Here is an 18,869-nt window from a genome sequence, read left to right as displayed (position 1 = left end):
TCGATAAAGCCGCATTAAATTAAAAACCTATTACCTATTTAGAGGAATTCTAAAATTCACACAAGAATGCAAGAAAAATTGAATTCTTAAAAAATATAGTGTCGATGTGCATAAAAAACATATTCACCATCGGAAAAAATCACAAATATCTTGGTTTCATTGGTTTCCTACCGGTTAATGTACATACAGGTTTCATATGGAGAGTAGGACGATACTTCCTTACTCCTCCCAACAAAACACAACTTGACATCCGAAATTACAAATAAACCTTTCTTCAATTCCGCAGACTTCTATCATCTCTTCTTTCCATCTAACATGTCTATTCTACTCCTGCCCCTTCCTCGTTTGTATAGATCTCCCATCTACCACAGTCTTCAACGTCGCATTGCCTATGAAAATGCCAAACATCCATCTTTCCAGCCTCTTTTTTATTCCACCCAACAATCCTCTCTCTCCTTCCCTTTCACCATACCCAGCATTTCCTCGTTTTTTTTCCTTTCAGTTCACTTCACCTTCTCCATCCTTCTCCACGCCCACATTTAAAAAGCCTCCAATCTATTAATATCGTTCTGCTTCAACGACCACGTTTCCACGCCAAACAATACCACGATCCGTATCAAAGTTTTCACGAGCCTTTACTAGACGAACAATTAAAATGCTCCCTTGGAGAGAGAGATAGGTAGCTTCGACCAAAATTGAATATTGTTCTTTCTTGCTACGAACGCGTTTATACCAATTAAAAATAATTTTTCCCGAAAATATTTTGAGAAAACTATTCCAAGGTCAGTGCCTTACTCCAGTGTAAACAAATGAAGCGTGAGTTAATTGATTTTTTCGTTCATGGGGAAATTCGACGTTCTTTCTTTTAACGTATAGATTCGAAAGAGCGACCGTTCGCTTGAAAAAATTTCTCCGTAGGGGCTGCAAGGAAGAAAATAAAAGAAGTATTCCCCCCCACGGGTGAAATTGCAACCAAAAGGAAGCCGAATAAATAATGTACGGTAGCACGTGGGCGACCCTTAAAAATAGAAAAATTAAACCCCAATCGTTGGGGGTCTCCCAAGGCGACTTGGCTGGAGTCTTGTGGGTGGCTGGAACATGGAGGGCTGGAAGCGGCCGGGATCTCGTTAGCGAAAAACGAAAACCCCTCCCCCTACTTCTCTCCTCCCACCGCTCAAACTCCCTTCCGATCGTTCCACTGATCGGACAGGAGGCTATCAATTTCGCGCCCTCTTCCTCACACGGAAAAAAGAAGAACTGAGGAAGGCGTGCTAATGCCGTATACATCAACCCATATCCGAGAAATAGGTTTGCCTGGTTGGGGCAAGAAATAGGTCGCTATCCATCAAGAAACTGGTTCAACGGCGTAGCGAAGATGATGTACCACCAAGATTTCTAAAATTTCCGGGGTGGTTTTCCTCCTGATAAACAAAAGTAGTCCATAAGATATGTATATTCATATATATATATTATATATATATATATATATATATATATATATATATATATATATATATATATATATGTGTGTGCTTTCGTAGACGTAACACGGAAGTGCCGAATAGTACAATACACAGTAACACACAATATAAAAACACAAAAAAAGGAAGAACACTATATATATATATATATATATATATATATATATATATATATATATATATACACACATATTCAACACGAAATCCCGCCAAACGGCGAACAAATACTCATTCACATGGAAATAGATATAAGGAAAAAGGGATAGGAACACATATTAAGGGCGAACACAGTAGAGGTGGGGAAGGCGGCATTAAGCAGATGACAAGAGCGAAATTTATTGACTGAAAAGTAAGGCTACCACATGTTTTGTGCTTGTCTCGACGAGGAACTTCAAGTTGCCGTCATCGGTTGGCTGCAATCTCAGGCGGCAGAACTTTTTGCCGAAGGAATTTGAAAACCAGTTTAGAGATGTGAAAAATATTTAATTCCATTTGGCGAATATGTATAAAGTATTAGGGATAGGTAATTTTGAGATGAAAATAATAAATTTTCTGCATCTATTCTCGTGTATGTTTATAGCATACCAAAGGTTACTTTCTGGGCAGCCCTCGTATTTTCTATCTCATTCATTTCGTCCAGCATGACTGTTCTTATCCTCATCTTTCCGGCCATTTCCCTTATCTACATCCTTCTCCACACCGATATCTTAAATGCCTCCAGTGCGTATACTCTACTCTAGTGCCTATACTCTCCTATCATTATGTTTACACGACTAATTTTCCACGCCATAAAAAAACACACTACATATCAAAAGTTTCTTTCGCTAATTCCCACCTCCTTTTGAAGATACCTTGGTCTAACTCAATTCTTCTTCTTATGCCCCTAGTACTTAACTCGCCTTAATGAAATAAATTCCAGGATATGTAAATTGTTCCACTTGTTCTACTCGTAGTATATGCTCGCTACTTTTTTAGATTTAATATTTATCTGTCTATATTATGTCTATGATATGTATTGTCTTTATCGTTCCTTCTGATAAACCTTAAAATTTTCCATTTTTTTTAGGAAGCCCTGTTTTAGGCAACAAGCCTCTTCAGGGAGGGGAGGGAGGGAGGTGGACAGTTTTCGTTATTTATAAATTGTTTTACTATAAACGACAGGGATTTCTGTTGAATGATGTTTTTTTCAAGGTGAATCCATCGCGCATAAATCTCATGTAAAATTAATGGAGGTGAAATCATTGATATCGTTCAACAAACTGGAATGAAGTAGTCTAAACTATCCGATAACAAATTCTGCCTGAAAGCAATGACAAATCACACGACTTAAAAGAATACAACCTGCCATCTAGGAACGGATAATACATTAACAACTAGAGTGTACCTGAACCATATCAAACATTTTGGTAACGTCGTATTAAATAGGAGTTTTTTAAAAGATATTTTAGTACCGTGCAAGCCATTGCTAGGTTGTGTGGCAGGGGGTGAAATCAAAACGGACTAATTTTGACCCGAATATGACCCTACCGCAGTCGGAAAATGTTATTCTGGCCCCTTATCGTTCATGGAAAGAATGACATCTTATATATAACTCTGATATACTTCATCTCTCTAATTTTAATGACATTATCTCTGCTACCTTAGTACGATTGTGGTAAAAATACATTTTATACATCACTACAAAAGAGACATCCTTCCAATTTTTTCAAGAGATTTAATCTGTAATTTAACTTTCGCTCCGTGAGTGATTCCCAGCCAAGCTCCTCTAATATTTTGGATACGGTACTAAGTTTATCATATTATACCCTACCAAGCTCATAATGTGATTTTAATCAGGACAGCTCCGTTAAACTTACAGACTATTAAGAAGGGTACGCAACAATAAGTCACTTTCGTACCACCGATCTGGAACATTTCGTCACCACGGAGCAAGGTTATACTTACATAATTTCGACAACCTGATAATTCAAAATGACGCTTTTTGGCTTCCGTGAATGATTTCAGGATAGTAAACATAGTCGAACCGGTGTAAATCGTCGACTTTAAGCTGTGTAAAATAGTTCGTAGAAGTACTTGGCTAATGTCCCATTAAGTCGGACGCCGCCTGCCAAATATCTCAACAAGTTCCATAATTAGCACACCGGAGGAATAAGAAGTTAAGTCCACGTTCAATAACATGTCTTAAATCTTCAAAAAGCGGCCTCATGTCTATCATCGTGATCTTTCAGGCCTGTTTCATGTCTGAGAAGACACTAACCACCCATATTAAACCATTCTTCAATTCCTCATACTTCCTCCCTTTATCTCGTCTAACATGCCTTATCTTTTCCTCCCCTACTCCGCTCTATCTAAATTTTTGCCTCTATATCACAGCATTTAGCATATTAATCTAATTTATGAGGCAATTTTGAGCATATTGCTAATGGATTCTTAGTGTCACCTGCACCAATTTATGTTGCCTTCATACGCTGCCTGCCTTTCTCCTATACGGCCTTCGCCTCAATTTCCCCATCGAACGTACGACTTTTTGGGCACTTTCCGTTTCCGTTAATTTTATGATTTTTAACATTTTAATCCAAACCCACTTATCAGAGATGTATTTTATTTACACGTCCATCCTCTTGCACACACCACTAGTTTATGAACAACGAAGATATAATGCAACAATTTCAGAGTGTAAAAATCATTCGCCTTGACTGAGATTCGAACCCAGATCCCTAAATATCCGGTCGACTGCTTTAGCCACTTAAGCTACCGAGGCACACTCTGAAATTGTTGCATTGAAATGCATATTAGCGGATGACTCCGTTAAAAGTTACTGTTGCGGCATCTCCCGCAGTTTCTTTGGAACAAAGTTATACATGCCATTAAAACATTTTCCATGATTTCCTTTATAAATTTAAATTAGGTCCACTTATAACATATTCAGTGTGTGAGTGTGCATTCCTTGAGGCTTATAAATGAATAAATAAATTAATCTGCATCCATCCAAATTGTCTGAAACTATATGCTTTGATTAACAATCCACTGAACCTGTACACTTGCTGTAATTCCAAGAATGAGCTAGCATCGGTTAGGTCATACTGGCCATGTTTCAGCTTCCTAAACATACATAATTACTTATAACCTTCATCAGAGAAAATGCTGACAGAATCCATATGGCATCCAACAATTCTAACTCGAGACATACATATTGAAGAGTGTTTCTCGCATCTATGTAAGCATGACGTCAGTAAACACGACCCGTCACCGTGGAGATCATTGTCGGGTTTCGAACCCATATTGGCCACGTTATCGCGTCGAACGACCGACTTTTATCGAAAGCGGCTGGCCGGCGGGGCTATAAGTGAATATAGGAGGGCGTATAAAAATAACATATTTCGAGCTTCAGATACATTAATAGGCTTCACAAGCCGATGGGACCAGGAACCATTGAGGGAGGGACGGCGTGATATTTTTGGGAAAGGGAGATCTCACAGTCAAAGAAACGAACTCCAAGAGACCCCAGTTATAAGCGATCGGAAACAGTCCATTAATAGACATGCTTTTTGACGGGCTACGATAGGAATATGAAATACGACAGGGAAAAGCCGAATGCCATTTCTACATTCTCAAGTCGTTTGTAATTAGGAGTGATTTGTAAGAACATAGTAGTGTAACGAGCTATATATATATATATATATATATATATATATATATATATATATATATATATATATATATATATAACGATTGTAATGAAAAACTCACACGAGCGGCACAATAATGGGCTGACACAATATAACACAAATAAAAAAGAATATTATATATTAGGGAACTGAATTAGGGCACTGAATTTCCAATTCACTCAGTAATGCTAGTGACCCCTTGGCTGACTAACAAACTAAAGCTTGGTCTTGGCCTAAAGCATAGCTTATGCCAATTTAATTATTTCCTCCACACATAGGTTGAACAGCAACGGCGATAATGGGCAACCCTGCCTTACACCTCTTCCGAGCATTTGCCAACCGGACTCGCCGTTTCCCTCTCGCACCCGAGCAGTCTGAGACATGTACAGGTTGCGGATTAGCCTCCTTTCCCTCCAATCTATTCCTATTTTCTGCAGAATACTCATAAGTTTTTCCCAATTCACTCTTTCAAACGCTTTTTCGAAATCTACGAAACAGGCAAATACCTCCTGGTTGTGTTCTATATTCCTCTCGATTAATAATCTCATTACTGCAATGGCATCACGCGTACCTCTCCCCTTCCTGAACCCAAACTGATCATCCCCTAAGTAATCATTTGCCCTACTCTCTATCCTTTTGTTTATGATCCTGAGAACAACTTTAGCTGCGTGGGATATCAAACTAATTGTCCTATAGTCCTCACGTGACGTGGCCTTTACCTTTTTCGGAATAGGAACTAAAACTGATCTGAGAAAGTCTTCCGGCCAGATTCCCTCCTCATAAATACTACGGATCAGCCCATATAGCCTCTTCCTCCCACCTTTTCCAAAGCATTTTAAAAGTTCCACGGGAATGTTATCCACCCCCACGACCTTATTTAGTTTCATCTCCCTTAATGCCCTTTCTATCTCATTGTCTAGTATGCCTGGACCTAAGCTGTATTCCTCTACGTCATGCTCCTTTTCTATGTCTAACCTTGTTGGCCTACGCTCTTTACCATACAGTCTTCTATATATTCCTTCCATCTCTCTTGGATCTTTTCTTAGTCAACTATTATCTTATCCTCCTTATCTCTAACTGCTAGCATAGTTCTTTCTTACTTCTCGATAAAGATTTAACTTTACTGTACAGCGCACCAATTTCACCCTTCCTCTGCAAACTTTCCATATCCTCGCACTGCGTTTCCCACTATGGTTCTTTTGCTTTACTTGTTGCCCACCTCAATTTATTATTTTACTATTTGAATTTCCTTTGACCTAACTCTGAGTTTACATTCTTCTATATTCTTCTCTCATCCATCTTCGTAATCATGTCATCCGTGATCCATGGTTTCCTAATCCTTTTAACGGTAACGGTTCCAATAGTGTCTTTTGCGGCTTTAGACAACCCTTTCTTGATACTTTCCCATTTTTCTTCGATAGTACTTAGCTCTTTACCATCCTCCATGATTTTCTCTAACGGCTGTTTGCATTCCTTACTTTTAAAACCATTTAACGCTTCTACATTCCATTTTCTAACTCGCCGCCCCGGCCTTATCTTTTTGAAGAGGACGCTACATTTCATAACAACTAAATTGTGGTCTGAGTCCGCATCCGCTCCCGGGAAGCTGTACGAATCACTGTTCCTAAACTTGTGTCTAACCAGGATATAATCTAGCTGATATCTTCCTGAGTCACCTGGCATTTTCCATGTATACCTGCGTCTTTTTTGGTGTCTAAATGAGGTGTTGGTGATGACTAAGCCCTGTCTCCTGCAGAACTCAACTGCTTTCTCCCCGCGGTCATTCCTCGTGCCTAAACCGTAGTCCCCCACCTCATCACCATCTCTTCCGTCGCCTACCGTCGCATTCCAATCCCCCATCACTATCAAATGTTTCCCTGCAGGAACACACGCGATCATGTCCTCTAACTGATCGTATATCCTATCGACCTCTTCCTCCGTATGGCTGTTCGGTGGCACGTGTACCTGAAAAATAACCTAGTTTGTCGGTTCTGCTTTTGATTTCCACTAGTAATATTCTATCCGTTGCTTGTTCTATATTGACTACGCTTCTTCCTACCTCTTTCTTTAATATTATGGCTACCCCTCGTAAGCTCTTGTCCCCGCTGCTGTATATAATTGTACAACTCTCTTAATATATAAATAAATAAATATATATTTATATATACAGTATATATATACAATATACATACAGTATACACACACAGATATATATGTATGTATATATATATATATATATATATATATATATATATATATATATATATATATATATATATACTCATATATACAGAAACAGATATAAGGAAAAGGGATAGGAACACATATAAAGGACGAACACAATAGAGGTGGGGAAGGCGGAATCGAACGGATCACAAGAGTAAAAATATTTCCTCAACCGGGACTCGAACACCGGATCTTTCCACTTGCCGGGCGGATGCTCTTAACCACTTGAGCTATCGAGGATAGTCAATTTACCCTGAGATCCGTGGGTCTAATATGTCGCCAAGCGCCCCGATTCTTTCAGCCAAGAGATGGCGTCAGGGGGCTGTTTCACCCACCAAAGGAGAAATAGACAATACACAAGGAAAGGAAAGGACAGTGGGTTAGAATTCATACAACATCATACAGGAAAGGAACAGTGCGTTTCGTGGCACGCATAGCCAGAAGAAAGAGATGAGCCACATTGGCCAAATACACATTCAAACACGAAATCCCGCCAAACGGCGAATAAATACTCATATATACAGAAACAGATATAAGGAAAAGGGATAGGAACACATATAAAGGACGAACACAATAGAGGTGGGGAAGGCGGAATCGAACGGATCACAAGAGTAAAAATATTTCCTCAACCGGGACTCGAACACCGGATCTTTCCACTTGCCGGGCGGATGCTCTTAACCACTTGAGCTATCGAGGATAGTCAATTTACCCTGAGATCCGTGGGTCTAATATGTCGCCAAGCGCCCCGATTCTTTCAGCCAAGAGATGGCGTCAGGGGGCTGTTTCACCCACCAAAGGAGAAATAGACAATACACAAGGAAAGGAAAGGACAGTGGGTTAGAATTCATACAACATCATACAGGAAAGGAACAGTGCGTTTCGTGGCACGCATAGCCAGAAGAAAGAGATGAGCCACATTGGCCAAATACACATTCAAACACGAAATCCCGCCAAACGGCGAATAAATACTCATATATACAGAAACAGATATAAGGAAAAGGGATAGGAACACATATAAAGGACGAACACAATAGAGGTGGGGAAGGCGGAATCGAACGGATCACAAGAGTAAAAATATTTCCTCAACCGGGACTCGAACACCGGATCTTTCCACTTGCCGGGCGGATGCTCTTAACCACTTGAGCTATCGAGGATAGTCAATTTACCCTGAGATCCGTGGGTCTAATATGTCGCCAAGCGCCCCGATTCTTTCAGCCAAGAGATGGCGTCAGGGGGCTGTTTCACCCACCAAAGGAGAAATAGACAATACACAAGGAAAGGAAAGGACAGTGGGTTAGAATTCATACAACATCATACAGGAAAGGAACAGTGCGTTTCGTGGCACGCATAGCCAGAAGAAAGAGATGAGCCACATTGGCCAAATACACATTCAAACACGAAATCCCGCCAAACGGCGAATAAATACTCATATATACAGAAACAGATATAAGGAAAAGGGATAGGAACACATATAAAGGACGAACACAATAGAGGTGGGGAAGGCGGAATCGAACGGATCACAAGAGTAAAAATATTTCCTCAACCGGGACTCGAACACCGGATCTTTCCACTTGCCGGGCGGATGCTCTTAACCACTTGAGCTATCGAGGATAGTCAATTTACCCTGAGATCCGTGGGTCTAATATGTCGCCAAGCGCCCCGATTCTTTCAGCCAAGAGATGGCGTCAGGGGGCTGTTTCACCCACCAAAGGAGAAATAGACAATACACAAGGAAACCTATCCCTTTTCCTTATATCTGTTTCTGTATATATGAGTATTTATTCGCCGTTTGGCGGGATTTCGTGTTTGAATGTATATATATATATATATATATATATATATATATATATATATATATATATATATATATATATATATATATGCGTGTGCGTGGAACACACACGTATGCTCACATACAAAATCGATGATAGAATAGGTGAATTTATAGAATCTAAATGTGTTTTCTGAAAGAGAATCATTTGCATAGATTGGATGGATAGTGTAGGAATGGTATTGGAGAGAGTTTGCAGAGTGCGGTGGTTTGCCAGAAGTATTTCATAAAAGGAAAAATAGTTGTATGGGTAATAATTGAAAAGATATTGTCTACTAAGGTATGTAAACGAAGGAACTGTGAAGGGAAAGAGGATGGGCCTAGGAAGTGGAATATCTCAAAGGTGGAAGACACGCAGATATGAAGAAAATAGATAGGAGAAGTATTAACAGGAGGAGGGGCACACACAACCTGAAGCAGAAGGACAAAAACGAAAGGACACAGAATCAGCTTTCAAAGTAGTGCAGGTTTAGAAACTTTACTCACAGAATCTTTCACGTAGACGAGAATGGGATGTAATACGTTAGAATTTCAATGGGCACAGTACAACCCAATGAAGGGTGTCAGAACGTGTTTTCTTACGATGATCATGATGAAATTCCATAAGGCGATGGCCTAAGAAAGCAACCTCAAAGCACTTCCAATACGAGCTCCGCTGGTTATAATTGGGGATATATAATGACATTACGAATAAGATATGCTACCAAATAAAGCCAACTCTGTCAATAATGCTTGTTACCACTTACAATACCCGATACTTAATTGACTGTAGGCACTTGAATTGTTTCGGAAGCCTTCCTAAATATAAATGTCTCGCGGGGAAAGCTTGTGTCATACGATTATAGGAAGTAGAGGGGCCTGTTGTAGGCTTAGAGTGGGATATTAGGGTGTGTTTATTTATTTCAGTAACCTGAAAATCACCGCTAAGGTGTGTGGCAGGGGATGAATACACACCAGACTAATTTTGACCCGAATACGACCCTACCGAGGTCGGACAATGTTATTCTGATCCCTCATTGTTCGAGGAAAAATGAAATCTTAAATCTATCTATTCTACACTTTCTCTCTCTAATTTTATCAACATGATCTCTCCATTCGTAGTGCGATGGGACAATAAAACATTCTCAACATCACTGCTAAAGAGACGTCCTTCCAATTTATGCAACTGCTTCAATCTGTAATTTAACTTTCGCTCCGTGAGTGATTGATACACTACTAAGTTTATCATAACAACATTTTGACAAATCTAGCTCCTTTAAACTGCAAGCGATCCAATTCGGCAATTAATCCAACTTCGTGAGGATCCCATATATTTACAGCATGTTCTAAATGAGGCCTAACCAACTAAAGATAACATTTCTCTTTGACCTTTTCATCATATTTATCCAGTACTCTTCTAATGCATCCAATTTTTTTGTTAGCTTGTCCACATATTCCCCCTATGTCATTCAGGATAGATCGTGACTGAGGGTAACGGCTGTGTATTTAATTGAGACTACAAATTACCTTTTGGTGTTCCTGATACAGTTGGCATACGGAAGAGAATTACTCTTTTTCCAAAAATGTATCACTACCCACTTTTTTAAAGTATCATGTGAATAGACTACCGATAATAATTATCCGTGTGATCATTTAAATCATATCTACCGCGATATTCCATATAATTTATGCTTCATTTTCCGTTTAAAATTGTTGCCACAAGCATTAGATGGAGAAGGTATTGTTTTTCAAATAATAAATCAGTCTTCGTTTCTGAAATACTACCTTGATCAAAAAGTTCCCGGAATAACCACCGTGTGGCGCTCCCATCGTTCCGATTTGAGTTCTGTTTTTTTGTTAAATTGTTACATCTGTTGTTGATATTCCCTTTAAATGTTAGTGTCATAACTTGACATTTGCAAAAGCTACGTAGCCAAGAGTACATCTATCTCTGTGTGTGTTGGCGATTTTTTACAATTTCAGAAATGGATTTAAATTTGCAACAACGAACTTGTATTAAATTTTGCGTAAAAAACGGATTTAGTGGCGCACGGCCGTTGGAAATGTTGGAAAAGTGTTTCGGCAACGATTCTCTAAAAAAAACGGTCGTTTACCAGTGGCACGAGCGGTTCAGAAGTGGTCGTGAGTCAATCGAAGATGATGAACGCAGTGGCAGACCATCGACATCGAAAGTCGGTGACAAAATTGATAAAGTAAAAGAAATGTTGGTCAATAACCGCAAATTAACCATCAGAGAAATAGCGGAGGACTTGAACATTGCCTATGGATCCGCCCAAGACATTGTGGTTAATGATTTGGGTTTCCGTCGTGTAGCAGCAAAGTTGGTGCCAAAAGACCTCAATTTCATGCAAAAAAGAGACCGTGTTGACGTCGCAAAAGACATGATTTGCGAGGCTGAATCCGATCCCACATTCATCAAAAGGATCATTACTGGAGACGAGACGTGGGTTTATGAGTACGACACGCAATCCAGACATCAGGCAAGTGAATGGCGTTCACCAAATGAGCCGAGACCAAAAAAACCACGTCGTTTTCAGTCAAAAAAGAAGGCAATGCTGACGGTTTTCATGGATTACAACGGTGTAGTGCATCATGAATTTTTGCCAGAAGGCCAGACAGTAAACAAAGAGTATTATTTGGGCGTTATGAGACGTTTGCGTGAAGCAATTCGCCGAAAGAGACCAGAAATGTGGGCAGAAAACTCGTGGATTTTGCACCATGATAACGCACCGTCGCTACCATTATTCGTAATTTTTTGACGAAAAATGCAACAAATACCATCCAACAGCCACCGAATTCACCTGATTTGGCTCCCTGTGACTTCTTTCTGTTCAATCGAGTTAAAAAACCATTACGGGGAACGCGTTTTAGCAGCCGAGAGGAAGTAATGGAAAAATCGCAGGAAGCACTGATGGACATACCGAAAACCGAATATAAAAAATGTTTCGAGGATTGGATCAAGCGCTGGCATAAGTGTGTTGCAGTCGATGGGGATTACTTTGAAGGGGACAATATAGATTTAGATGAATAAACTTGTATTTTTAATTTTCTGAATAAATTCCGGGAAATTTTTGATCAAGGTAGTACGTCACTAACGTTACTTGTTTGGCGGCTTTGAACGGTACTTTGTCACGTTGATGGCCGATAGCAAATGTTCTCAATAACTGGTTCACGAAAAATGGATGAATGTGATGAGATATTCTCGTCATCACCAATACGAAGATAATGGTGTGAAATAAATTAATATTACATTTTGGCGAAACTACTGAAAAGGTTTTCTGGTTTTGTGTATGATTTCATCTGGGTAGTGGGCTATCACTCGGTACACGCACCTTACCAGTGGCTAGAAGAACGAAAACAAGGAAGTCACACAACTCGGTCATATTCCGCCTAAAAGGGAGAGAGAGAGGAATAAAGAGATGGGAACTGCATCATCACCTGCTGCGCATATCCCTAGAGAGAAGGATGAGAAAACACACACACACAGACATACATCTAGGAAAAGCTGGCGAGTGTTTTCCGCGCCATTTGGCAGACTGCAAAAAGACTTTTGGTCTCTCTCTGGCGAACGTTTGAAATCTGAGATCCGTCTTTAAAACGGATAAGTAAGTATCGCCGCGCCGAACTCTGCAGGCGACCCACTCGTGGTTTCTGGTAGGCATTCATCACGCGGAGATTAAGACGCGGATTAATGCGTGTGTTCATCCTCTACCCTTCGCGAAACGGGGCCACGGGATGAGTCTGACCGAAATACATGCCCGACGTCAGGCCCTATCCCAATCCCATCACCTTGATGTGAACACGTCTCCATTCATATGCTTCCCCATGGTACCCTGAAAGCCACCGATACGGCATGTGGCAGGGGGTGATTCAACACTAGACAAGCATCGTCAAAAATTTAATTCTTCATACATATTTAATTAAAATACGCATGTAAAATAATTCAAATAATGTAGATCTCGATAACTTCAAGTACATGCACTGAGGTATTTAAGTGAGATATATTTCTCTAAGCATAGGAGAGGAGTTGAAGGTAACAAGAGGGACGAAAACTAAGGCTAGATGAGAAATTGAAAACATACATGAATAATTTTAATAAAAAAAAATTTTCTCCCCATTTACAATTATTCTGATCCTTTCATCGTTCATGTTTTTTTTGACATGACCTCTCCTACCGTAATAAGATTAGGGTAATAATGAATTTTTTTCAACGTCACCTGCTAAAGAGACCTCCTAATCTGTAGTTTAATTTTCGCTCTTTGAGTGATTCCCGACTTAATTCCCCTAATAATCTAAATTCACCACTCAGTTTATCGCATAGTTAAATTCCTGCAATTTTGAAACACTCAATTATTCTGTAAAACCTTTTACAAATTGTAGTGCACTCCGGCAAGTAATATGTTGGCCACAATCATTTTCGGCGTGACACAACAATCATTTTCAACGCATTTCGACAATGGAACTTATTTCTCTCTTGGCCGTTGAGTATTCAACACACTTTTAACTTGATCAAGAATTGAATATTTTTCATGGCATATAGGTTAATTTATCATGGATTTGCTCTTTAGCGCCGCTAAACTCCCAAGTATCACCTGGCATGACACCAATTACCCCAAAAATCTCTTGTTTCTTGTTACAAGATGCCATTTTGGATATTCACAAATGTTATACCTCCTTCCGTCGAGCCTGACTAATCTTTTTCTCCCTCACCCTAGCTAAACCAAATTTCTCTCTGGTGAGTCAAAATCTTTAACATTCCATTTCCTCTCAAAGTGCCGTGATTTCACTTTTACTGATTTCGAATTTCTTCCAAAGTACTAAGCACTTCCGACCCGCACCGCCGAGTGTTTATTCGTAGTAGTAGTAGTTTTGCGGGGAGGCGACCGACAGCTAAGGTCATTTGCGCCATAGGGGATGGACAGGAAAGGATGAAGGGTGGAGAGAAACCCGGCGTCGGTATTAGCCTACTCTTTACGAAAGGCGCCAAGGGGTCCGCAGTTTAACGTCCCATCCGACGGACGGCGTACTTACTCAAAGTGCCCTCCACAAAGCACCTCAAATAGGGATCGAGATACCTCTGAAAAATATTCAACACCACCGGAATTTGAACCCGCGCCCTCAGGGTGGGAAGCCAGTACGTTAGCCCCCGCACCATCTCGATCCCCGTTTATTCGTTGGTTTTAATGAGAAATGTCCCATTCTTCTCCAAAATCATGTCTCGAAAATAAACCACTGAGATACGTTTACTCTATTCTCTAATGAGTCCAGGTTTCCGAGCCATAAACAAATTAATTCCATATCAAAATTCTTATTAGGGGGTTCATCTCAAACAAATTTTGCTCCCCATGTAAGGGTTAAAAAAAATAAACATTTTATTTCCTTGGCCACACTTCAATCCTGAGGTCACACTGTCCTCTCTCTTTTCTTTAATCTCTAGAGGACTGTGGCGGGGTTTACGAAAAGAGATTTGCAAACACCCCGTAATTTCCAACTCGCCATTAAAGGCGTTGAACCCCCGCAATTCGGTAGTTACGAGATTCACAGATGCACTAAATACAGGTAGCATTAGAGAAGGACGCCCGCACCACGAGTTACACTGCTAAACACTGAAAGGCAAGAAAAAATAATTCCAGGCCATTAAAATCACTTCAACGCGTGTCCGTCCCGCCGTCACCCAAAATTTGCATCACCTGCATCCATCGTCATTGGGAGGAGGGATGAGACAAACCCACGGAATATGAGAATGTCTCTTCTTCCTGATATACAGGTGCACAGCCATATGTAGACGTGAGAGAATTGAGTGTTATTAAACGAGGAATATTCGAGAAGGAAGAGACGCTTTTTGAAAATTCAAAAATTGGTGGGTCATAACAATGCTGTACAAATATTGTGCCATCTATTTATGGTTTTAGAATCCCCTAAAGTTATTGTTTTGATTAAGTAATCGTTTGTCTGTTAGTGGAGGCAGATAACAATGTCCGCGATAATCGTTGCTTTCGCCACTTGCAAAGTTAGTCCATTGTGTTCAATAGGGCAAAGAGCAGCCCAACTTCATCGGGAGTTGTGCCTGAATTATGAACCTACAGTAATAAGTGAGGGAAAGGTTAGACAATGATGTTGAGACCTCAAAAGTTGCCGCACAAATGTGCATGATGGAGACCGGAGTCCCGTTCAACAAGTGGACCAAGAACTGCGATCTGATCGACGATCAGTGCTCTGGCCGAAAATGTTTCATCTTGATAGACGCACCAATATTCACACGATCGTAACGGAAATGCACGGATATGAAAAATTGTTTGCAAGGTGTACACCGCAACTACTTACCGACCAAAACAAAGAGCAAAGAATACTGAGTGGAGGACATTTGCGGACCGCTATTGAACATCCCCCGCACACTCCCGACGTTAAAACTAGTGACTATTTTCTCTTCTTCCTCTTGAAACAGTGTCTTCGTAGACAGCGGTTTGAAAACGACGAGGAAATCATGACCGCTGTTTTCAACTGGTTCAATTCCCAGGCGGGGAACTTCTAGGCTGAGAGGTTTGAAGAAGTTGGTGCTAAGAAGTTGGTTAGGAAGTATGGAAAAGTGCTTCGAAGTGAACGGCGATTATGTGGAACAGTGAAACAGGTTTGTTGGAAACTATAACCGTCAATAATAACTTTTCCTAACAAATATATATATTTTTTAAAGGACAAAATGACCACTAATTTTAGAACAGCCGAAGATTATTCACGGGAAAGAACCCAAAAGAAGTGTGCTGGATTTTCCCAAAGGTCAGTCACAGCTAAAATTAATCGAGGGTTAGTTTCGAACGGCTTGGATGATGCAAGTATATCTCTAACGATGTTGCAGCGAAGATGATCAGGATCTCATGTCAAAGAGAACAGTATAGCGGAGTGTTAACAATCTCAGGAGCCTTCTGGTGCAAATATAATAATGCTACTGTATGGGACGAAACCTTGAAAAACATTGGTAAAGAGACTGAAACACCTTGGAATTAAATTCCCCAACATTTCTCCGTGCGGCAAGCAAGAGTTGCGTGGTTAGGATTATACAAGAGGTGAGTTTACCTTTCGAGGTATCCCAAGGCAAGAAGTCTGGAGGCTAAGGGGTATATCCTGCAGGTACAACAACAGGTCGAAACTCTTCCCGCCGAAAAACTATCTCGACTCTGAATTCTTCAAGGTGAGAGGGCAGGACAATAAAGTCGAGAGATGGCGGTTGGCGCACGCGTGTGTATATCAGACGGAGAGATATACACTCATGCAACTTCCCATTCGGGAGAAAAATCCTCTCCGCTTCATATAAAAAAAACTCGGGGGCAGGGGACAACACTGAAAAATGGAAGGGAGAGAGATATGTGGGGCAGGAGATAATCCTGGCGGCGCACGTGATACACTGGCGGACACTTCAGAGCAAGGAAGCTCTGAAATCTCTTCCCTGGCGTCGAGACGAGACTGACTTCCAAAGGGGACCTCCTCTGTACCCCTCAGACGCGCCTCTCCTCCCACACTTTCCCCTCTCATTGCCCCTCCACCCCCCACCCCTCAACCCACTCGCTCCTCCACCTCTCCCCTCATCCCTTCTCTCTCTCTCTTCACCAATGGAGGAGTATCTCATTCCGACGTTCCCGTTTTCACCCCTTCCCAGTGCAACCCCTTCGCGGAAGACTTCACCCCCTCCATCCAAAACACCACACCCGAAGTGGGAGGAGGGAGCAGGAGAGAGAGTATGAGTACACACACACATACGTATATATGTGAGTGTAGTGTGTGTATGTATGTATATATAAAAATAAATATACAGGTATATATATATATATGCGTGTGTGTATATGAGTATATATTTATATATACTATATATATATATATATATATACTATATAGACTATTTTTATATATAGACACACGCAGACTCACACTCACCCTGATTCCTACTCTACCTTCTGAAGAAAAGTGTTGTGCATACATCGAGGCTTTAAAGCAGCGGTGAGCGTTACGTTCTGTTTTGTGTCTATTTGAAGTGGCAGTCCAGCAGTGAGTGTGTATAGATACACGCACACATTTAAGGATGCCTTATAACTTACGTTTGTAAACGATATAACAGCCAGAGAAAGAATCCTAAATTGTAATTGCCATAAATTCCTCAATGTGGTGAATGAATTGAAATCTTAAATTACAAAAAAACATAACTTAAACTGATTGTGAAAAAATTATGAAATATATATTTTTATACTTTGAATATATTACACTTGCGAGGGTGGTCTGAAAAGATTCCGACCTAAGAAAATTTCAGAAAAAATGTCTTGTATCTTTGTTATGTCGGAAATTTTTCAGAACACTCTCGTATTTATATATATATATATATATATATATATATATATATAAGTAAATATATATATATATATACATATATATATATTCATTCATATGGAAATAGATATAAGGAAAAGAGATAGAAAGGACGAACACAGGAGAGGTGAGTATATAAATAAATTAATATATATATATATATATATATATAAATAAACATATACACATATATACATACATAACATATGCATATATATAAATAAATATATATATATATTTTTTTAAGGTAATCTACCGGTTAAGGTAGGTTTTTGGATGGACAAAACTACCAAACAAATATTGTATTACTCCTAACAAAACACAAAATCCATCATCGTACTCTATATCAGGTCCCTCTTCATCTCTGAGTACTTTCTTCCGCCCTTCATCCCGTCCAACATCCCTATCCTGTTCCTTCCCTTTCCTCTTTTGCCCAACATTCTACCCTTTATCACAGTCTTCAACATCCCACTGCCGGTCAACACCCCCTTCATCCACTTTTCCTGCCTCCATAGGATTGCTCCCAACAAACCCCTCTCTTCGCCCACCATACCAAGTACTTCCTCATTTGTTTTCTTCTCTGTCCATTTCACCTTCTCCATTCTTCTCCACACCCACATTTCAAAAGCCTCCAATCTACGTCTGTCCTCCTGCTTCAATGACCACGTTTTCGCGCCGTACATAGCTACGCTCCATATCAAAGTTTTTACGAGTCTTTTCTTAACATCCTCACTCAACGTCCCCGTCATCAACTCCCTCCTCCTTGTGAAAGCCTCTTTGCCTAGCGCAATTCTTCTCCTTACGTCCCTACTACTTTGACCGTGTTGGTCCAAAACACTACCGAGATACGTAAACTGTTCTACCTGCTATAGTTTTTGCCCTCCTAGTTTAATGTTAAGCTTGGCCTTTTTCTTTCTAGAAAATCGCATAACCTTTGTTTTATTAATATTGATTCTCATCCCATACCTGTCGCACTGAATTTCCAATTCACTCAGCAATGCTTGCAGCCCCTTGGCTGACTGACAAATTAGAGCTTGGTCATCAGCAAACCTAACTGATTTTACGAATTCCCCGCCCACTTTCATTCCTACCTCGAGTTCTTCCCATGCCTCTTTGATCATTTCCTCTGCATACAGGTTGAACAGCAACGGTGATAATGGGCAACCCTGCCTTACACCCCTTCCTAACACTGCCCATCCTGACTCCCCGTTTCCCACCCGCACATGAACTGTCTGAGACATGTACAGGTTGCGGATTAGCCTCCTTTCCCTCCAATCTATTCCTATTTTCTGCAGAATACTCATCAGTTTT

At 40.3% G+C, this 18,869-nt stretch overlaps 1 protein-coding gene across 1 annotated transcript in view; it reads right to left on the bottom strand.

The window, feature by feature from the left end:
- LOC139700938 (uncharacterized) overlaps positions 1–16,652 on the bottom strand; it is a 179,062-nt gene extending 162,410 nt beyond the window's left edge. Inside the window, exon 1 of the mRNA XM_071599433.1 lies at positions 16,278–16,652. The gene's annotated coding sequence lies outside the window, so the exon portion shown is untranslated. The remainder of the gene's footprint in view (positions 1–16,277) is intronic.
- Positions 16,653–18,869: the final 2,217 nt, after the last annotated feature.

Source organism: Hetaerina americana, unplaced genomic scaffold, assembly GCF_022747635.1.
Source record: "Hetaerina americana unplaced genomic scaffold, ioHetAmer1.1.p SCAF_11, whole genome shotgun sequence".
In the NCBI taxonomy this organism is placed as follows: Eukaryota; Metazoa; Arthropoda; class Insecta; order Odonata; family Calopterygidae; genus Hetaerina; species Hetaerina americana.
Note: the sequence above shows the minus strand (reverse complement) of the source record. Positions and strands in the feature narration are given on the sequence as shown.